The sequence below is a fragment of the Mandrillus leucophaeus genome, unplaced genomic scaffold (genome assembly GCF_000951045.1).
Source record: "Mandrillus leucophaeus isolate KB7577 unplaced genomic scaffold, Mleu.le_1.0 Scaffold92, whole genome shotgun sequence".
NCBI lineage: Eukaryota > Metazoa > Chordata > Mammalia > Primates > Cercopithecidae > Mandrillus > Mandrillus leucophaeus.
The window spans coordinates 2,862,581-2,886,665 of record NW_012110030.1 but is presented as its reverse complement, the minus strand read 5'-3'; positions in this window follow the sequence as shown (position 1 = coordinate 2,886,665).

Below are 24,085 nucleotides of genomic sequence, written 5' to 3'. Positions count from 1 at the left end.
TACAGGCGTGAGCCACCGCGCCCAGCCCAGTCCTCCTCTCAAGAGTTTATAATGTTTGTCACCTTGCTATGGCATTGGCTAATTCCTTTGATACACTGGGTTGAAGGTCAACATGGACTAAAGATTGGAAGGTTGGAACGAAGTCACATTATTGAACTCTTATAAAATTTTCTCCATTTCCTGCCTCTCTTAGCTGATCTTTCTTAAGTTGTTGCACATGTACTTTCAGAATGTATTAAATAGCTTTATCATCTATGGAAATTATTTCTTCCTTTGAGAGTAAAAAGTAATTGGGAATTGATGGATGTAAGTTTACCAAAGCAGGGAATTCTTAATTAGCAAATACATGGAAACACTACCCAACTATTCCTAGGTCTACAAGTAATGTTATTATCAAAGAATGACTGACATTATTTTCTATAAGAACCCATTTATGTAAGTTCTTATGCTTTAAAATATATATGTATACATGTGTAGACATAAATATATATCTATCTGTGCATGTATATAATTGCTAGAAATAATGTAGCAACTTCTTAACACAGGAGACCTTTCTTTATTTTTTTAAAGAATGGAAGTCTGTTGGGGATCTTGCCATTCTACATTTAGCTTTCCCTAATGAGTACTTATTTTTTCTCTTTTGTTTGTGCCATATGTAGGATAGGAACATGCAGCCTGCTCCTCTGCTATTTATGTTCAGGTATCCACTCAGCTGGTATAAGGAGAACCTTGATCTTTATGGAATGTTTCATAATTCCAGAATTCCCCCATCTGTGTTGATCTCTCCCGAAGCTTCTCTGTTCAGATCTTCACTCAGGCCTCACCCTGCCCAAGTGGATGTCTTTCAGATGGGAAATGCTCTGAGATCCTTAGCAAAAGGTGGAAATATCAAGAAGAGTTTGCATGGGAAACAAGGTGAATTTCTAGGTTGCATGTAAGAAAAATCCAGTTTCAGTAATAGCAGATGATGAAATTGAATTACAACTGTGTTGTTTTTCTGAGGTCAAAGATACTTTTCTAGACTTTTTCAGTAATATGAAAAAGCACATATGTTGAGAATATATAATTTTAATAGTTGAGGCAGTATAGCCTTTCAGAAAACAAGTTGTCTTTGTCAGTGATTAATGTCTTTGAGTTATAAGGCTCTTTAGAGCAGGAATTGAGATGATTGTTCTGTTCCTTAGTGACCTCAGGACTGTTTCTCCTGATTGGGCTTGGGTTATGGTTGTACCTAATAGAGCTTTGTTAAAAATCATATTCATTTATTCAGTTCCACAAACACTAATGGACCTTTTCCATGAACAAATTCAGTTGGCAGATTTTTACTGTACTCCTACCTTCACCCAGGTGCTGGAGATCATAAACGGGTTTCAGAATCTCTCCTCTTTGTGCTCATAGCCTAGGGGGTCAGCGCACTTGAGTATAAATGATGAAATTCAGGGGTGTAGATGCCAGCATCGTGGTGGTAGAATGTTGAGCTTCACTGTAAAGGATTGGTACTGGGAAGTTGTCGGGGAAGGATTCTCTCAAGCCAGAAAGGAGATGGAGTCCATGAGTGAGATCAAGACTGTGCCCATTAACTGTTTGACCTGCACTATGTTTATAGTTTTTATTAGTTGCTGGAGTAGTTGCTTTTTGTGCCCTAAGTCAGATCCCCTTGGTCACCTTGGATTTCACTCACAGCTGTGATTCTCTGAATACTGACTGCATCCCGCCTGGGGCACAGTTGTTTCCTTTCTGTTCAGGGCTTTCTCCCAAACTGAGGAAGCTTAGTCAGCACTTCAGCAGGTACAGTTGCAAAGTGTAGTGGAATTAATGCCCCTAAGAAGAACTCATAACCAACAAGGGAAAGGGGCTTGGAGGATAAATGCCCATGCCTTCCCTTATCCACAGGGAAGATTCTGTGAGCCTCTGAGACCTCACGAAGACCCCGTGGTTGATTTTTATTCTTTCTTTGCCCCAGTTTTCTCTCTCCTGACTCTTGGAGTTAGTTCTGAAAAAAAACTACTTGGAAGTCCTTGTATCTCAGGCTCCACTTTCAGGGTAACCAAAATTCAAACAGTTGCCGACATTTAAAACCTGGAGAATGGCAATTAAAAATTCAGATCTCTACTTCTCTTGAAACACTAAAGACGTGATAACTGTCAGAATATGTTCCTTTAGAGCAATAGTCAGCTGATGCTGAAGAGTGGCTGATTCTTAAAATGAGGTGATCTGAACTTTTTAGGACATCCTAATGCCCATGCAGTCTGAGTCTTCCTTCAAAATACCCACACAGACTTTAAAAGCAGGGGATCTTGAGATCTAGGGTAATGTTTGAGTTGAGACTTTCAAAGGTAAAGGAGGATAACCTTTGAAGAAGGTAACCAAGCAGGAGGGAGAAGGCTCTATGTGGCAACGGTAACATCATCTCAAAGCCAAGGAAATGGGCATGTCGTTTATATCTCCCCAGGATTTTTTTTGTGTGCAATAGTCTACCTTTTTCTTTCCAAAGTCTGTCATACTATGGCAAAAGATGGAGTCATTCAATAGAGTTATGCAACTCTGGCTTTACATCAATTACAAAGAACATGACTATCACCATTGATTAGTTGGATTGCTATACAAACAGCCCTGTAGTAGTAAACACCCAGTGTGTGGCAGTGAGGCATATGTTTGTCATATCCATTAGGGGAGCACTTGGGGCCCAGAGGACTGATGAATTGGCCTGCATTGTCTTACTACACAGCTGTCATAACTTCTCTGATAGCAGGTGATCGTTCTACAAGAGCATGTCAGATTGGTGCTTATCTCTTATGACATCTGTTGATGGAAGCTCCCTTTTAGGTTTGATCCACACAATGACCTTGATATTCCTGGTGAAGAATAAAGGCTCACAATTATTGTTTTTAGAAGGAGAGACTTGTAGCTTCTGCCTCATACCCGTCATATCAGATTATCAGGCTGAAACTGATAATACAATGAACACTGGCTCTCGACAGCAGTGTTAGATCTGCTGGATTTGTACGCAGAATAAACCTTCTGCCAGCTATATCATAGAAATCCATGGAGATAAGATGTAGTTAACACCTGGAGTTTTTGAGGTATGTGCTCAGAGACTCTGGTTGTAGACAGTAACATCTATTTCATAATGATATCTTTGAGGACTAAATCTTTAAATCTAAGAAGTGGAAAATAGTGGTTGAGCTGAGAGTTTTACAGATTTCAGGGAGGTGTAAATAGAAAGAAGACAGCTTCTTTGGAAAATGGAAAGATGGTGGATATTGGGTTATTGGCTCCGCTGTTAGGCCTATGAGACGTTGGAGGAGTCAATCTCTGGAAATCTTGTTTTTCCACTTGTAAGATGCAAATGCCAATTCCTACCCTGGCTACCTTACACTGTATGTCAGAGATTATAAGAAACTTGGAAACACTTTTTTTTTTTGTTGGCAAAGAACTCTATAAACATACAACGGTGGTATTGTTTCAGTCTCTGAATATATAGATATTATAAAACATTAAAGTGTGACATTTAACAACTAGTATTTTCAAGCTTTTGTTTTGTGGAGATAGATGGAGTATAGGATGCTGGAACTGGCACCAAGCAGAGTTAGGAGATCTGTTTTCAAGTCTAAATGATGTAACAACTAGCTTGGTGACCTTGAACACCAAGCTTTGGTCTTGGTTAGTCTCACTGGACAGTGGTCTCTGACTTTCCTTCCGTTCCATTCTTTTGTTCTATGAATAGTGGCTACTTTTATTTGCTTGAGCATGTGTGTTCCATCTCGCAGTGTTATTTCATCTTTGTGATCAGGAAGTGTAAACACTGTTCATACTTCAGTCAGTGGTACTTAATTGCATATAAAGCATCTGGGGAGCGTTTTGAAAATGGGTATTTCGAGACTCCATATCCAGAGAGTTTGATTCATTGAGTCCAGTCTGGGTCCTAGGAATAACTATTACCAACATCCCATTTAAATCTAATGCAGGTGGTCTTTTGAAAACCATCGGTGTAGAGCATATCTACATTTCATGTTTTATTAATATTTATTAATAATTTACAAGATCAAAAAGATATTATTTTGATTGTTTGTTATTTTGTATTGAGTCTCCTGCTTTACTTCCACTACCAAATTGGCTTTGCATAAATACAGTGGGCCAGGATTAACCAGGATTATTGAGTGTTTCTGGGCTTTACTATAGTGTACTATGGTTTTGCATATGTAAGTCATATTCTTTATGGTTTTATCCATGAAAGCCAAAAAAAAAAAAGCCGTCTAAAATTCTACTGGCAAACAAATTTTGTATTTGGAGTTTCATTACAGTCATTTTAGAGTTAGTGAATGTGGGGTTAGCTTAGTGCTTTCCCAAAAGTGCTTACCATGAAAAACACTGGAGACTGTCTGCACAGAGTAGGATTGTGGTAAAGGGAGCAAATGGGAACAGCACTGTGGTTGCTGTTGTTCACCTCTCACACTTCCCATTTAACTAAAGAAACCTCTATTCCAGCTGTATGGTGGCATCCTTGACTCATTTGTGCTTCTAAATCCTAAATCAGTTAGACGTGCGAACAGGATGCTGAAGAAAGAAAAAGACAAAACACGATGATACTTTTGAGTTTAAAGTGATGCCAAGGATGAAGAGCAGGAGGAAATCAATTGAGGACTTTCACAACCTTGTGCAAAATGCATATAGCATTTTCATATTGTAGAGCACACGTGTCCCCAAGCAGTGTTTGAAATTTAGTTTTCTAACTTATGTAGAACTGTACATACAAGAGTGAATACACTAGACTGAATTAATGTATTCAGTGGAATATAGATTCTCTTTAGACCCATTTTGCCCTGTCTTGTCATACATACCACTGTTGCCTACCTTCACTATATATTTTATTAAGGGTTCACCCCTAAGGTGAAATGGAAGGACTGTGGATAAGAAACAAAATTCAGCAAAGAGCAGACCACACTTGTTGGAATTGTTAGTAAAATCAAGTTCTGAATAACCATGAAAGGCTTTTTGGGTTTTATTTCATAAACTTATATATAAAAGGGTGATGATTGAGATATGAAGTAAGCTCTAACCAAATCCATATTAAAGAAAGCAAAATCCTTTAAAAAAAAAATGCCACCATTCTAAGTTCTTTAACCATTCACAAATAAAATTACCCACACAGAAAACTAGTGAAACTTTCTAAATAATAGTTTAATTTTCTCCTAATGTGTAGTTGCTTTGTTTGATTATAGTGATTATAGTGTTCATTAGTATTGATTGGGTAGGTAGGTGCAGTGGTTCGTATCTCCAAATAAGCTGGAGTCTGTGAAAACTCCCAGCTTCTATTTTCATCTTTTTAAAGCCTTACTTCTCACTTTTTTGTTGTTGTTGTTGAGATGGAGTCTTTCTCTGTCTGTCACGGAGTGCAATGGCAGGATCTCCGCTCACTGCAACCTCTGTCTCCTGGGTTCGAGTGATTCTCCTGCCTCAGCCTCACAAGTAACTGAGATTACAGGCATACACCACCATGCCTGGGTAATTTTTTGGTATTTTATTAGAAATAGGGTTTCACTGTGTTGCCCAGGCTGGTCTCGAACTCCTGAGCTCAGGCAATCCACGTGTGTGGGCCTCCCAAAGTGCTAGGATTACAGGCGTGAGCCACCGTGCTTGGCCTGCTTCCCACTTCTTTCAGTGTCAGCAGCTATTCTCTTAACATAAATATTTTTGTCACTGTAATTGTGATAGAACAAAGGCAGTTCCTGGGTCTTCCTACATTTTAGTCGTCCTACTTACTCCTATGACAGAATTAGGTTTTTATTTCCATCGAATAAGTTATATCAGTACAAATATATTTCTGGCACCATTATAGTAGATCTTAGTACAGCAGCCAAATGGAGGGAGTGTGTTTGAGTACTTAATTTGGGCAAAGTGGTTTTTAAAATATGTTCTAAATGTCTTCTATTGAAGCCCCTTTTATCAGATGGAACACATTAAAAAATCAGAACAGAATCTCAGGTAGTTACAGTAGAGTGATCAAGTCAACTCTTAAGCCAACCAAGGTGTGAAATTAAAATATTGGCTAGCCTTAAACATACAATTAATTTCAGGAAGGCTCTGTCAATACTTGCTGGATATTTACAGATAATCTAATGGCATACACTTTTTAAAGCTACATGACTCATAGAAGTCAATGTAAAAGGGGGTAAAATGGTTTTGTTTGAGTGTAGCAGGCACTATTTACATCTCTGAAAGTGTTCTGATAAGAGATAGGTTTGAATCTGTTCATTACATATGAATATTGGTTCTGTGTTTTTTAAAAAAATTATATGATTGCAGTTTGAATTTTGAAATCAATTTACTGGTGATGTCAGCATTTTATAACTCTTGGGAAATGGAAGTGTGATATTTATGTGCACATTAAGATGTGCACATTAAATTAGCTCCTTAAAAATACAAAATAAATAAATAAATAAATAAATAATTGTAAGCTGTAAATTATATCATTGATATCAAAAAGATTTTCCTATTCTGTCTATATTTTTCTGTTTGTTTGTTTTTTTTCTATGGCAGTTGAGGTTTATAATGATTTCCCAAAATTGACAAGCCACCGGCTTTCTTACTATGATTATTGTATAAAGATGATGTGCATAATATTTTCATTTCTGATGACGGGATTGGATTACTCTGATGTTAATGTTGCCTTCAAGGATATGTAGTTTTTAGAGAGAGACCACCTGGTCAGAACTTTCAAGTGGGGAAAACAAGAATTCTAGTTGCAGCTCTAACTTGCTTTGTGGACTTGAGCTCCTGAAATTTTCAGAACTTTAGTTTTCCTACTGTAATTTGGGTAATACCAACCTCATAGAATTGTTAGGAAATTAAGTGGGGCTAGGCCCACAAAAGGAAGGGGATCTTGGTTCGTTCTTCTTTCATTTTTCTTATTTTTCCAGATACTGTCTGTGAGGTATAGGTTCTGATCCCATGGCTTTGATCTGATAAGCACAGGTCTCATGAAATGAAGTTCCATGGAAGTTTCTACCAACAGCGTGCTGTAATCCCTTCTGAGCCTCCCCTTCTTCTTCCTCTGTTACAGCAGAAACAGAAAAAGCTTTCTAATTGAGTATAGTCACCAGGATTCTCTTTCAAATATAGAAAGCCCAGGATGTTATGAGATCTGGAAGGTGTTAAAACATCACATTAGTCAACACAAGCTATTTTTATGGATGTACCTGTCTTCTCTCCCGGACTTCGAGCTAAAGTCCTGTGGCTAGGGATCATGTCGCAGTTACTCTTATTTCTCCATCCAGTGCACTAAAAGGTGGCCACTCATCAAAGTCTGTGGAACTAGAAAGAAGTAAGAGTTTTAGAGTATTCTGTAAGAAAAAGTTCATGCCACACGTTTCTCCAGTTAGGATAGTTTTTTTGGCGGGGGAAGGTGGGGATGGGAGGGGATGTGTTTGTTTTTTGGAGACAGAGTGTCTCTGTCACACGGGACTGCAGTGCATTGGCATGATCACAGCTCGCTGCAGCCTTGACCTCGAGGGCCCTGCAATCTTCCCATCCCAGCCTCCCAAGTAACTGGGACCACAGGCATGCACCACCATGCCTAGCTAGTTTTATTTTTATTTTTTTTGTAGAGATGGAGTCTTCTTATGTTGCCCAGGCTGGTCTCAAACTTGTGGGTTCTAGTGATCCTCCTGCTCTGGGCTCCCAAAATGCTGGGATTGCAGGTGTGAGCCACTGTGCCTGGCCAATATAAGTAAGGATAGTTTGTTTTAAAGTGACTATAGATTTGTATTATTAAGAGAAATGAGGGACTGGGCACAGTGGCACATGCCTATAATTCCTGCACTTTGGGAGGCTGAGGCAGGTGGATCACTTGAGTTCAGGAGTTTGAGACCAGACTGACCAACATGACGAAACCCTGTCTCTAGTAAAAATACAGAAATTAGCCAGGCGTGGTAGTGCAAGCCTCTAATCCCAGTTACTAAGGAGGCTGAGGCAGGAGAATTGCTTGAACCCAGGGGGCGGAGGTTGCAGTGAGCCAAGATGGCACCATTACACTCCAGCCTGGGCAACAGAGTAAGACTCCGTCTGAGGGGGAATAAAAGAGAAATGAGGGACTTCAAACATAAGAAAAAATGTAATGGATATTAAAAGAACAAACACTTTTAGTGTAAGTTTTAGAATATTGTTTATCAATAAATAGATTTTGGACATGACTTTTTGGTAATAGGTTTTTTTTTCTTATTTTTCTGCCAAAAAAAAAGGTATTATTATGCATAGGACTACCAAACATGATTTCATACTTTTTCTTTTTTTTAAAATTTGAGACAGGGTGTCACTCTGTCACCCAGGCTGGAGTGCAGTGGTTACAAGTGAGCCGATCACAGTACTGTAGGCTTCACCTTTTAGGTTCAAGCTGTCCTCCCACTTCAGCCTCCGGGACTATAGGCATGTTTCACCATGCCCGAGTAATTTTGTAATTTTTTGTAGAGCTGGGGTTTCACTATGTTGCTCAGGCATTATAATTTTTATAATATAAATACAAGTATAAAGAACTCAAAGATTAGAGATAATAATGCTAAAAGATATCATCGCTAAAAGGATCTGAAAAGAGTAGATTACTAAAGGGAGTGTCAAAGAACTTCCAACTGAGTTTGATTTTCTCATTGGCAAAACTAATTCCATTGATTTTAGTAATCATAGCTATTTATTCCCTCAGGTAATTACATTATAGGGAAGCCTAATAATTATGGTATATATTATTATTCATATTATCTAAGGTGTACGTTTGTTCAGATCAGAGAGAAAAGGGGACTTTTTTTCAGAAACACTTTCAGACGTGTGTACTCATTCATAAATAAAAATAATAACTAACATTGGCTGTAAGATGACTGTATGTGAATTGCTTTACATCTGTTATCTTGCGTAGTTCCTTTTTTTTTTTTTTTCTTTTTTTTAAGACAGAGTCTCACTCTGTTGCCCAGGCTGGAGTGCGGTGGCACTGTCTCCACTCACTGCAAACTCTGCCTCCCAGGTTCGCACCATTCTTCTGCCTCAGCCTCCCGAGTGGCTGGGACTACAGGTGCCTGCCATCACGCCCAGCTAATTTTTTTGTATTTTTAGTAGAGACGGGGTTTCACGGTGTTAGCCAGGATGGTCTTGATCTCCTGACCTTGTGATCTGCCCACCTCGGCCTCTCAAAGTGCTGAGATTACAGGCATGAGCCACCATGCCCAGCCTTGTGTAGTTCTTTTAACTGCCCTAGGAGGTAAATGTAATTATTAAGTCCATTTTATTTATTTAATTTTAGAGCTGAGGTCTTGCTCTGTTGCCCAGGCCAGAATGCAGTGGTGCTGTCATGGCTCACTATAACTTCAAACTCCTGGTTTCAAGTAATCCTCCTACCTCAGCCTCCCAAGTAGCTGAGACTACAGGTGTGTGCCACCACATTCAGCTAATTTTCAAATTTTTTGTAGAGATGTGATCTTGCTATGTTGCCCAGGCTGCTCTGGAACTCCTGAGCTCAAGCTGTCTTCCCACCTTGGCCTCCCAAAGCTCTGAGATTACAGGTTTAAGCCACCACTCCTAGCCTATCTCCACTTTCAAGAGGAGGCAATTGAAAGAATTTAAGCAATTTCTCCAAGACCACATATCTCCTGAATGTTAGTTGTGACTTGCCAGGGCCTTTTCTGAATAAAAACATATGACCTTAGGATCTGCAAATTGACCTAGAAGGAAGGAACTAGAATTTGTAACTGGAGATATTACCACTTTTGAGAACTTCCTGCAGGCTGAGTGTGGCCAGTTTTCAGGAAAATCCTGATTTCCCTTAGGCACAGGCTTTGCAATTACTCATCAGTTTATTTGTGCATCTCCTTTCACTTTCTTTTGTGATTCCTTTCTTTGCCTTTGGGGCAGGGAGTGTCATTAAGGAAGGCGATTGTGAATGTTCTACTTGAGGGCTTTTAGGTGTGGCTGGATGGCTTATGAAGCGTATTAATGGCGTGAGAGTCAGGGAAGCAACCTCAGGATCCCTGTGACACATGGTATCTGAAGTAGAGATTTCTGTACTGTTTTCTACACTCAGACTTGTACCGAAAAACCTTTCACCAATTCACTTTAATGGATGCATCTATAACAGGGTGTGGGGAAGCATTACTGAGATAATCCCTGTATTTCTTTTTCTAGTTAGAGTTTATGAATCTGTGACTATTGGTGGATGGAACGAGCAGGGCTCTGAAAGAGCCTAAATTTAAAGAGTATATTAAGAAAGTAATTTAATCATTGATGCAGTCTGACTCCAGTTATGTGATGCTATAAAAGTTTCAGATTGGCGATAATAAATAATATTTTAGGATTTTCAAAATCTTTACCCTTATCTCATTGAGAGGTAAAGTAAGTGTGAATTATCTCAGTTCACATTTCTCTCCTCTCCCATCTCCTCCCCTTCTCTTCCTTTCTTTTTTAAAAACTGCTTTTCAGTTTCTACAGTATGCAAAGAACTGTGGTAATACCATTGAGGGTTAATATTGAGACTAAAGAGAGGTCAGGGCACATGACACACAGTGAAAGAAGTAACCTAGGAGCCAGGTTTAATGGGTAACAGCCCCCCATGCTTTTTAAAAAAATATTTATTTATTTATTTATTTATTTATTTATTTATTTATTTATTTATTTTAAATTGAGACAGTCTTGCTCTGTCGCCCAGGCTGGAGTGCAGTGGGTCCATCTCTGCTCACTGCAACCTCTGCTTCCCAGGCTCAAGTGATTCTCCTGACTTAGCCTTCTGAGGAGCTGGGATTACAGGCATGTGTCACCATGCCTGGCTAATTTTGTACTTTTAGTAGAGACGGGATTTCTCCATGTTGGTCAGGCTGGTCTCGAACTCCCAACCTCAGGTGGTCCGCCCGCCTCAGCCTCCCAGATTGTTGGGATTACAGGCGTGAGCCACTGCACCCGGCCAGGTTTAATGGGCAACCCTTACTTCACATTATCATCAAAATCATTAAAATGTGTTCCGAATGACTCAAATTTTTCCTAAAGATTGGTGAAACAAATACCTAAGCTCCACTTTTAATTCCATGAGATGATGCCAAAATGATCAATATGAGACAAAGGGAAGTTTATTAACTATAGCAAGATTTGAGGACCATAATTACTATGTGAGTCAATAATAACTGCCAGTGCATTTTTATTTCTGAGTTTATCCTGACTTTTGTGACCCTTTGGAAAGTTCGTTCCTGAACTACCATCTTCATGATCTTGTGTCTCCAACAAGAGAGAAATTGGGAAAGGAGCAAATTATACGTCTGAAAGCTAGGTGTTAGTTTTTGCATATATTATTCCTTGCAAAAATCAACCCACTTTTTAGATGAAGAAACTAAGGCTCAGAGAGATTAAGTATTTGTGTCATAGCCCCACAGCATTGATGTTCACATCCAGAACTGCCTGCCTAGAATTCCCAGCTCATATATTTATAATATCATTCATACAGTTTTTACTAATATTATTTTCTGAGAAATATCTTTGACCATTTCAGAGAAAAAATGGAATTGTTACAGGAAAGGGGTCCCAATCCAGACCCTATGAGAGGGTTCTTGGATCTCCTGCAAGAAAGAATTCAGGACAAGTCCATAGAGTAAAGTGAAAACAAGTTTATTAGGCAAGTGAAGAAATAAAAGAATGGCTACTCCATAGACAGAGCAGCCCCAAGGGCAGCTGATTGCCCATTTTTATGGTTATTTCTTGATGATATGCTAAACAAGGGGTGGATTATTCATGCCTCCCCTTTTTAGACCATCTAGGGTAACTTCCTGACATTGCCATGGTATTTGGAAACTGTCATAGTGCTGGTGGGAGTGTAGCAGTGAGGACAACCAGAAGTCACTCTTGTGGTCATCTTGGTTTTGGTGGGATTTTGCTGGCTTCTTTACTGCAAGCTGTTTTATCAGCAAGGTCTTTATGACCTGTATCTTGTGCAGACCTCCTATCTCATCCTGTGACTTAGAATGCCTTAACTGTCTGGGAATTTAGCCCAGTAGGTCTCAGCCTCATTTTATCCATTTTACCCCATTCAAGATGGAGTTGCTCTGGCTCACATGCCTCTGACAGAATGGCTGCCATGATGTCAAATAGAATCAGTTTTTTAAAAATATACATACATTAAAAAAAGGAGCCAAAAAAAAGTCATTAAAATTTTGGTGTCGAGCAGTCATCAGAAAGGCATGATGCATGCACACATACATTCGTATGTACTTATATGTGGAAGGCAGGGAAATGATGAAGTGATGATTACTATTTATCACACCTTTGTGTCCTTGAAAAATAATGGTAGTGCCGTCCTGTGCTTGTATACTTTGTGTAACTGAGGGATATGAATGTTTATCCTCATTTAAAAATTACAGTGGCAGCACTATATTTATTATTTCTAACAGAATCTTACTGATATTGCTTGAAAACAAAAATTATTTTGTGTCTGGGAAAATCTGCCCTGGATTGACTGAGGTCACATACCAACTTTAAAAAAAAAAAAAAGTGTGTGTGAGGGTTGGGGGATCAAAACATTAAAAGTGTAATTAAGGAAGGAGGATTTCTCTGGAGAATTGGTAGAGCAAATAAGAGTGACAGACATTCATTACAGAATGTATCTAAACATAAAAGAATAATTCTTTTCATAAAAGTTAATTGAAGCTGGCTACATCTGCTATACCATCTTTATTAAGGAAGGCAGAAGTTGAGAGGGCAGCTGGAGTTTTCAGTTGGTTGCTAAGACTTTGAGCTTGATTTCTGGAAAGAAATAACAACAAACTTCTTTGCTAACATTACAGATGCTAGGAGTCTGCAAGGTAACACTTCCTCCCTCTCCCCTACTTCCTGTCAACCAAATACATTCCTTTTCTTTTCTTTTTTATTACGCTGATGTATTTAGTACTTATATCTTCCAAACTGGACAATTCCAGGTCTCTTCCAGCAGGGAAACTTTAAAGAACCTCAGGGGTCACCCTGAGGCAGTTCTCTTTAATGAATTCTGAGCTGCCTCCAGGAATTCATTCTTATACCAACTACAACAAAACTGAAACACTTTCTAGCATTATCTGCACTAGGGTTCTTTGAGGAAACCTTTAAGGACAATGAACTGGGACGTGATTGCTACCAGAGTACTGGTGATAATTATCTGTGTAAATAAATACGTGCATTTATTTTAAAACAGACAAATTTGAAAGAGATGTTTCTTACAGATAACTGTGGACTCTGACATGTAGATAAGGAGTATTTTATTATAGTATCATAGGACTATAATTACTATTAAATAAAGCAATGCATGTGAAATTAATATAGTATCTAAAAATATGCCCAGTGCATTTTCACTTTATTGGATCTTTTTATTAATCCTCGTAATAACCCTGTAAGGAAAGCAGGCTGGACTTACGCATTCAAGCTGTACATGTGAAAGCGAGGCTCTGAGTTGTTGTTGTGATGTCTGTGAGAAGTAAACTACAGAACTACAGAAATGAGACTAGGACCTAGATACTTTGACTTATAGTTCATTGTAAATTTATATCAATGAGAAGTCTGTGACTAAAATAACTGTATTTATTATATATGATCACCGAAGCACTAGTAGGAGCCAGTATTGCTGATTAAATGTATTTAACTACCTGTAAACTTTAAGAAAGCACAGCTTTCTTGTATGAACTGCAGAATTACAACTCCCATGATCAACACTTAACATAGAGTAGGTGCTTAATAAACATTTGTTAAATGAATGGATGAGTAAAAAAGTCACAGCTTTTAGACGATATGCTATGCTAGCTTTCGAATGCAACAGGAAGCTATTCTTTATTAAAGATGATTCAGAATGATTTTGTTAGATTTAAACATCTTCCATTTATAATCTTTTTCCTGTTAGTAAATATCAGAACTTCTCTGCTGATTTACTATGCTTAGGCCAGCAAACCCAGAATTGTTTGGTTTTCCATTCTCTAAATAATCCCTGTTTGAAAACAGTATTATCTGCATTCTTGGCACAGGGAATGGTAGGATGGCACTTTGGTATGATTTAAACCGTGAAAAATTTTTCAAGTGATTTTTTTATCTTGATTGTTTCTTAAAGAGTTTCTGGAGAACTGGACTTAATGATCCTAGGATTTACCCTACATGATTAGGTTGTTTAGTTATTTTATTTAAAATTCTAATGTATTAAGATTTGATTGGGAAAAGAGACACCAAAGAAGAAAAATGAAAATTTGATTCATAGATCTATACTTAGTCACATAAAATATTCTAATTATCATATAATGAAGTAAAAAAGCAGAGAATTCCATTCTATAAAGCATAAAGGGTAGAATTCCATGTAAGACCAGCATGAGTCTTGGAGCTTTGAGTCAAGTTGCCATTTGTCTTGTAAGATAGATTCTGTTAAGGTTCAGGTCAAAGGATTGCTTGAGTCCAGGACTTCGAGGCTGCAGAGAGCTTGGGTGACATATCAAGACTCTCTAAAAATGGAAAAAAAAAAAGATTCTGCTAGATTTATTTTCTGAGAGTCTGTACTGTTCTAGACACTAAAGTGAATAAATATAAATATGAGAAGACACATTCTCTACTCTCGAGGACCTCGGAGTCCGACAGAGAGCCAAAGACAAATATGCAAATATCTTCAGTACAAAGCATAGTGGGATAAATGGTTCAGCTTTTGCTTCTTGTGAGGTCAGTGAGAGGAAAATCACATGTAGTTGGTGGATGAGATAGAGCTTCACAGATGTGGTAGTGTTTGAGATAGTTTCAGAGAGATTTTGCTGGGTAGTGGGATGTTTGATAAGCAAGATAGAACCCTGTGGTAAGGGATCTCAAGGACGAGGCAATCTTCATAGTGTGTGATGGTGCAGAAAGGACTTTTCCTAACTGCATCATATATAGCTTAGCCATCCTTTTTGCATATCATCAAGATTCTGTGTGTTGGCACCGAATAAACAAATCAAAGTTAAGCAATGTATTTATTTGATAGCTTTGGAAAATGAATTGATGGTGGAAGAGTTTGGAATTCATGACTTTAAATGAGCTTTTCGTATTATTGTACATTATAGTTATGGTGAGAAGAACTGGGAGTAAATCTCTTAACCGTAAGACAATCTTATGAGGATTTACGTTCACTTGTAGCTTGATTTTACTTTATTTTATTTATTTTTCATTGGGTGGGGGGCTTTCTGGCAAAAACTAGAAAGCCTGCTAGACAAATTCGAAAAGAACTGTAACACTGTAGCTTGAATTTATTTTATAACATGATCAAATCTTGTGTGCTCTAAGTCTCTTGAGTATATACTAATAGTAAGGCGTATCACGTTACGGCAATTTTCAGTTTATCCCAAATGGTTGGGGAATGGACTGTTCCAATTAATCTAACATTATAGTAGCTAAGAGATTACAGAAATATTTTACTTGGGTTATTCAATTCCATAAACTTAAAAAAACCCAAAAATTTTAACACAGAAAATACTCTGAATGTAATTTGAATGGAATTTTATATTTAATTATTTAGAAAGCTCTTTCAAGTTCCAGCGATGTTTGAGTTTACCAATGAAAGTGTTTGTTATCCTTTATTTTCTAGAAAATAAATATGGGCACTTGGCATAATTCTGGATTAAGGAAATTTGAATTTCTCAACCAGAAGATCACAGCTTCTGTGTTTGGTCTCCTACATAAATCTATTACGCGAATAAAATAGAAATTGTACTCATTTTCAAAGCCATGATTATCAGGCACGTGATGATTTGATGTGATAAGTTATGGCTTTTAAGTTACTGTCATCCAAATCAAAAAGCCATAGATAACTGCAGAGTTTTTAAGAAATTAAATACTGGGAGGAGAGAGACAGTTAAATTCCATATTTCTACTTGATAGTCACAAGTACTCTGATGACTGATAAGTATCGTAGGCTGTGCAATACTCACTTACTCTAAGCTGCTGATAAACGTAATTTAGTGGGACTGTTCTTACATCCTAATGTCAGCCCACTGAAGAACATTTTGTATTAATGGCGAAGGTCAAATGTTTCACAGGCTTCCACTAGCCCCTATTAGAGAATACTGTTCAGTTTTATATATTTAAATATTTAACCCCCCCCCAAGGAAATTTGAAATATTAGATTCCAATATAATGAAAATATACTTAAAACTTGGCAATTAAGAATCAGGGCAGTTCATCTCTATCCCTTCATCTGTAAGTTTTTAAACATACAGATATAGATAAACATATATATTCCTAAACATCTGTTGGCCTATGGCATTTTCTGCTTTGGCTACCGACAGTATGCATAGATTATTTGGAAAGGCTTAACTTGCTATGTTTTTATTATAAACCTAAACCTGCCTTTGTAGTCATCATGTTTTATCATTTGGCACTTAATTTCTTCAGAAATGTTTTCTCACTGAAGTCAAAAGAACTTTGCTCTGTAATGTAACTATACAAGGTAAAAAGGGCCTTTTATTTATTTTTTTTAAACGTGCGACTTGGTGCATACTTTTATGCGTTTTGTTTGAGCTTATTTTTCAAAATGAGAGTATATTAACAAATAACCTCCTAGATCTTATATGTTACATAGTGAATAGTAGCATAGATTGCTTTAGATAACTTTGACTTTAGAATTTTATGCATTTCCCCTTCATAAATGAGACTTTGTAGTAATTTTCTAACTCTACAATTTTTGGACTGTCCTAAAAGGACGTTGCAATCTATTCTTACATGGGCTATGATTAAAATATTACTGAGATACTGTTAAATGATACATTGATTGCTGTTACTCCGTCTCCACAACCCGAAAGTTTTCATCTATCAGTCCAGTGACCCTGGTATTGGTGGTGATATCCAGTGTGTGAAATTAAAAATCCATCATACTTTCTGTTGTGTAATGCCTAAGTAGGCTATTTCATTTTTTCATTGGCTGGGCGTGCTGGGTCACACTTGTAATCCCACCACTTTGGGAGGCGGAGGTGGGCGAATCGCCTGAGGTCAGGAGTTCGAGATCAGCCTGGCCAACATGGTGAAACCCTGTCTCTACTATAAATAGAAAAAGCTGGGAGTGGTAGTAGGTGCCTGTGATCCCAGCTACTCAGGAGGCTGAGGCAGGAGAATTGTTTGAACCTGGGAGGCGGAGGTTGCAATGAGCCGAGATTGTGCCACTGCACTCCAGACTGGGTGACAGAGTGAGACTCATCTCAAAAAAATTTTTTTTTCTTCATATAAAATAAACGTAGAGATGGATGATACTCATGTTTTCCCATTTTGGTAGTGCCCAATAAATTAAAATGAAACCTTTAAATGAATGCTGAAGATTTGAAAAGGTTGCATTTTTGAGGCTAAGAGATGTTATGAATTCACGAAACGTAAATGCATGCCAAGAAGATAAACAGCTTTGTTTTAAAATTGGGTTCCAAATAATTAATCAGCAGTACAGAAAATTGACTTATGTTCCTTTGTGTACTGTCACTCATTGACCATTTATCCAAAGGCATTCAGATTATTTGATGATTTTTTTTTTCATGATCATAAGTTCATATGTAATTTTTCCCCAAATCCTGAGTCATTGCATTGTTGCTGCAGTTATCTAAAATAACTTGTTCCTCGGTTTGCTCTTTCTTGTTAAGTTCCTCTAAGGCAAGTCAGTGAAGTTAAAATCGCTTTGAAACCAAGACAACTCTGTAATTTATTTCTCATTTTAGGGTTACGTTGCTGCCCTCAAATTTGACTTCTGCTGGGGGCCATGACACATGCCTGTAGCTCCTGCTACTTGGGAGGCTAAGGCAGGAGGATCACCTGAGCCCAGGAGTTCAAGTCCAGCCTTGGTACCATAATGAGACCCTGTCTGAAAAAAGACAATTGGCTTCTGTGAATGTAAATGTCACTAGAGAGTGTGATTGTAAATGCCACTAGAGAGTCTACTGTAATTATTTGGAATTCTTTCAAAGTAGTGTGATATAGATAAAAGATGATTTTCTACACATTTTACCAGAGTGTAACCTAATGGGCAGCATTATGTAAAATGGGCTTAAGTATTATTTTATTTCCGTACCCTCTGGTTCTTCAGTTGCATCCCCTTTTTGACTTAAGTTAAACATATTGCACTTCCATCTGCTATACACTATAGATGATTCACATTTATTTTTTGCAGTGATTTTTTTAAATGAGTTTAGGGAGCAGATGTTTCTGCATTCATACTTGCCTTCCTTTTCCTGATGTCTTTCCACAAATACAGGGGGGAAAAATGCATTGCTGCTGTCCTTGGTGAATTTTGCATATCTCTTTGATTCAGGCTGCTGCACTGTAATGCATGATAATGTGACAACTGCAGTCAAGTAAGACGTTTCTTTAGTTTCCTAGTACTCTATATTAATATCACAGCTGTGCTGCAGGGAATTGAAGAACTTCTTCAGCTTGTGGTAATTCTCCTCTGGGTAAAAGTGAATCCAGTCAGACCTCTTCCTCTGATAGTCTTCAATTTTGAGACTGATTTTAGACAGGTGGTTATGGATTTATAAATGAATTCAAAAATACAAACCTAGATACGTAATGTATCTATAGCACACTTTCAGTATAGGTTTTTTTTTTTTTTTTTTTCCTGTTCCAATATCCAAATAAAGCACCTGCATTATTTTAAATTACATGCACAAATGTTGTCAATCTTGTCTATCTTTTTAAAAATGATGTCTAACAGAATATTGTGGTTATTTGGCAAACCTCTGCAAACAAAACTGTTCTGAATGCAGGTGTAACTGTGTAGAGTAGGAAGAGCACTGGACTCAGAGTGAGAGGTGTCATATTTATTGCTTTATGACAAATTATCCCAAATCTGGCAGCTTACAACAGTGTATACTTATTATCTCACAGTTTCCGAGGGTCAGGAATCTGTGTGGTTCTGGCTCAGTCTCTCATGAAGCTGCGATCAGAATGTTAGATGGGTCTGTAGCCATCTGAAGGTTTGACTGGGGCTGGAGGATCTTTTTCCAAGATGAAAGTGTGTTGACCAGCATTCCTATTTCCATTTTAGACCAAGGAACCTTCAATTCCTTATCAGTTGAGTTCCACCATTGGACTGCTCACATGGTAGCTGGCTTATTCCACAATGAGTGATCAAAGAAAGAGAGAATAAGAGCCAAAGATAGAAGCTGCTGATAACCTAATTGTAGAAGTAACATACCATCATCGTATGGTATGCAGTAACCCTGTTACAATGACAGGGCTACAGACAGTATGTGCATGGTTGGAAGCAGGGATAATTGAGGGCCAGCCAGGAGGCTGGCTACCCAGGTAGGAGTCATCTGTTTGCCACTAAAGCACCACAGGTCCTTACATAGGTTGCCAGCTTCTTGAGCTTGAGTTTTCTCATTGACAGCAGGGGCATTGTACCACTTTTCCTACTGATCCCTTGAAATGTAAATATCTTAAATGATGGATGTGAGAACATTTTGTAAATGTGAAATGGCTCTACCTGTGGGGGTTGATTTAAAAACATATTACTTTTTAGCGTTAATAAGGGGAAGGAAAAAAGAGGGAGAGAAATGGAGAAAAGGAAAAAAGAGGGGGCAGAAAAGGAAAGTGTGTCCTTTATGAGCAAAGACTAGAGGTCTCTACCTGTAGCAGAGGATTTTGCGCCTCCTTTTATCAATGGTTAAATTTAATTGCTCACAAAATGTGTGCTTAAATATATCTTCAAGATCTATAATTTCATTTTTAAAGGATTAAACAACAATGGAAAGGCTGTAACACGCCCCTCTTCTCAGCTGGGGCAGATTTGAGTAAAATCCAAAGAATTTAAGTCAGTAGTCCAAAAGCTAGATTTCAGTCTTCAGCACTGATACTTCCTCATTGTCTTCCTCAAAAATGGAACTGAATGCTCACCTCCATTATAAATGCTTCTGCCGCCCATTAGAAAAGGACAGCTAAGGTAGCCATTAGTATTTCCATAAGCCACTGACCTTGGTTCAGTATAAACTAGAATCTAGAAAGTGACTGCATTTATTATCATTTTTAATGCGTATGTTCTGGAACTCATTTCCCCTATGCATGACTTTCAGTTTCATTTTGTGGCATCCAATTTGTGGAGACATCTTCTTACTTTTAGAATCAAAGTAACAATCTCTGTAGTACAATAGGTGACTGGAGACAGTTTACCAAGTGGAGTCATAAGTACTTCAAATTCATGTGTCCAAGGCCAAATGCATTCCCCTCAATCTACCCTCTGCATATACATGCTATATTGATAGTTACTCGACGAGGTCATTTTGATGTTGTCTAAAAACGAACTATTTCAGCTTTGTTTCTACCCTTAAGAAATGATTGTGACAGATAATTTCACACATTCCGTCATAATTCTCACATATTTCTTGCTTCATTACCTACTCAGCCCCTGACCTTCACTCTACCTTTTATCTGAGACTTGTGTCAGGGAAGGGATGAAGGTCTGGCTGTCCATTGCAGGCATTCCCTGGCCTTAAAACACATTTTTTTCCCGCATTTTGACTTGATCATTTTGAAATGTTCCCTAAGTTAAAACACCTGGGTCAAAAGAGCTTTTAGCCTGTCTAGTATCCATCCACTGAAAATGACTTCTCTTCACCAGTCACCTAGTTAGCCAGTCAGCATCCTCAGTCATCTCACATTCCTTTCTTTCCCCTCAAATCTCATGTTCAGTCCACAAACCCTGATGATATAACTCTGAAATTCCTTTAAATTTCTCTCCTCCAGAATCGCTTGAACCTGGGAGACAGAGGTTGCAGTGAGCCGAGATGGCCCTATTGAACTATAGGCTGGGAGACAGAGCAGGACTCTGTCTCAAAATAAAAGAAAAAAATAAAATAAAATAAAAAGAAGAAGGCTGGGCGGCGCAGTGGCTCACGCCTGTAATCCCAGCACTTTGGGAGGCCAAGGCAGACAGATCACGAGGTCAGGAGTTTGAGACCAGCCTGACCAACGTGGTGAAACCGTGTCTCTACTAAAAATACAAAAATTAGCTGGGCGTGATGGTGCGTGCCTGTAATCCTGGCTACTCAGGAGACTGAGGCAGGAGAATCGCTTGAACCCAGGAGGTGGAGGTTGCAGTGAGCCGAGATCACGCCACTGTACTCCAGCCTGAGCAACAGAGTGAGACTCCATCTCAAAAAGAAAAAGAAAAAAGAAAAAAAAGATTGTCTTCTCCTCTGCATTCTATTCTTTCTACATCCTTTGTCACTCTTTCTCATGTTTACCATTTTAATTTCCATGTAATTGGCCTCTTTGAGGATTCTACTTTCTTCTGCCTTTAGTTCACTCTCTCCATAGATGCCAGTTGCCTTAAAAACCCTGATGTAATCTCAATATTCGCCAGCTTCAAATATGGTGTGAGTCTTTTATTGGCTATAGCAGCACTGCCCACTAGCACTTTCCTCAATAAAAAAAGCATTCTGTATCTTCTGTTTTGTCCAGTATAGTAGCTGGACTGGGTACTTTAAATGTGGATAGTGAGACTGAGGGACTGAATTTTTGCTTTTAATTTTAAATTAATTTAAATAGCTTTGGATAGTGTAGGTCTATAGAATAAAGTATAACATTTCTATTTTGCTACTACCCCCTTTTTTTCCCTTTCCCTACGTACTAACCAAATATACAAATTGTAGGTATCCATTGTAATATTTTGCAACCTTTTAACCTCAATCCACACTAAAAAATATGTTTTCTCTTGTGACTAAAGTATGCTTAGATATTCATACATGCTTAACAAGTATTAATTGGTCATCTATTATGTACAGAGCATTGTAGATGTATCTATGAATGAAACAGATGCAGGCACCTGTTGTCCCAGCTACTCGGGAGGCTGAGGCAGGAGAATTGCTTGAACCTGGGAGGCAGCGGTTACAGTGAGCTAAGATCGCACCCTGCACTCCAGCCTGGACAACCGAGCGACACTCCGTCTCAAAAACACAAAATAAAACAAAAAACAGACAAGATTCCCTACTCTCCTGAGGCTAACACTTTATTGGACAAGAAAGACAATGTACAATAAATAATAAATTTATTTTGTTTTTTAGAAATGAAGCCAAGTGCAGTGGCTCACACCTGTAATCCTAATGCATTGGAAGGCAGAGGCAGAAGGTTCACTTCAGGTCAGGAGTTGGAGACCAGTCTGGGCAATGTAGTGAGATCCTGTCTCTACAAAAAATAAAAAAAAAAAATTAGGCGTGGTGGCACGTGCCTATGGTCCCAGCTATTCAGGAGGCCAAGGCGGGAGGATTGCGTGAGCCCAAGAGTTTGAGGCTGCCATGAGTGATGATGGCACCATTGCAGTTCAGCCTGAGTGACCCAGTGAGACCCTGCCTCAAAAAAAAAAAAAAGCAAGTAAATAAATAATAAACACAATGAAAGTAAGCTGTATAGTATTGTGTAGTGTATTAGAAGGTATGGTGGAATTTATCATTTCCATATGGTTCTTTTTGTGTCTTGTTTAAGAACTGCTTTCTACCCTCCAGATTCAAAGATATGCTGTAGTCTTTTCTAAATGTTGTATAGTGTTAATTTTCACATTTAAGTCTTTAATCCACCTGAAATTTATTTTTGGGTATAGTGTAAGACAGGGGTTGAATTCCACCCCCACCCGATAGGGGATGCCAATTCTATGCTATTCTGTTTTTTTTTTTTTTAAAGATGTTTCTGATTGTAACTCATTAAATTGATTCTTTTACCCCTCAATAATAAGCTACCAGCAGTTTAAAAAATTGCTCTAGTGTTTCTAAAGCACGTCTTAAATGCCCAGCGGCATTTACATTGACAATAACGGAATTAAAACTTGAACTAGCTAAAAACAAACAAACATCAAAGAAGACAGGAGTGCTAATATGGGTCACAGAACGTTAAGGCAGATGCAGCCTTAGGAATACATTGAAATTCTACTGCTATGTGTACATCAATTCATACGTTTTTCTTCAGAGCAGGTCAGTGGGAATTATGGCTACTAATAGTTCCGGAGCTTTACATATCATATATCCAACTACTGAAGGAAATCTGTTTCCATTTGTGTCCCACATTTTCATTGACACATTTTGGGTCAGAATACCACCTCTGTGCCAATCAGCTATGGTGGCTTCTGCTGCAAAATGTGGCAGATGAGAAGAGAGAACTTTTGGGCCAAATGCTGAAAAAACAATTCATTAATAGAAGCGTCAAGTATAATCGGTGTCTCGGGGTGCCTTTACTCATATAACCTCTAACTGAGCCCATAAAATGGCATCTTTGGTGACGCCTTTGGAGTCATCCTTCAGGAAGTCAATTGGCTTCCTCTATGCAAATGCTTCTTAGTGGCCTCTTACAGTACTGCTTCTTATAATAATTGAAATGACTCAGTCCTGTGTCTGTTTTAGCTGTGAACTGTGATGCATATATAGCTAAAGTTATTTTTATGTAAAGTAATGTGACATTGATAAGGTCCAGTAAACATTAAATTGGTGATATAAGAACATCACAATATATAAGACATCTTGCCTGTACTGGATTAAATTTGCATAAACTTCCAAAGTTGTACTGCACATTGCATCAATTCCTGAGTAAACAATTAAACAATTGGTCGATAAATGAATTCTATTCTCCAAAAGTGGATTGGAAGCAATGGGATTGACTGGGGCTATTTTTCCTGATATTCGAAATTTGATTTTGCACTTGAAAAGAGTTATGGCTAATTTGAATGATAAGAAATGTCATCGGTGTAGGTGTTTGTTTTGATTTTCCTCCATGACTTTTCCTTTGCTGATTTTAAGGGAAACATTTTTAGACTAAGTTAAAAAACATCATCTTGGCCGGGCGCAGTGGCTCACGCCTGTAATCCCAGCACTTTGGGAGGCTGAGGTGGGCAGATCACCAGAGGTCGGGAATTTGAGACCAGCCTGACCAACATGGAGAAACCCTGTCTCTACTAAAAATACAAAATTAGCTGGGTGTGGTGGTGAGCACCTGTAATCCCAGCTACTTGGGAGGCTGAGGCAGGAGAATGGCTTGAACCTGAGAGGCGGAGGTTGCGGTGAGCCGAGATTGCGCCATTGCACTCCAGCCTGGGCAACAAGAGCAAAACTCCATCTCAAAAAAAAAAAAAAAA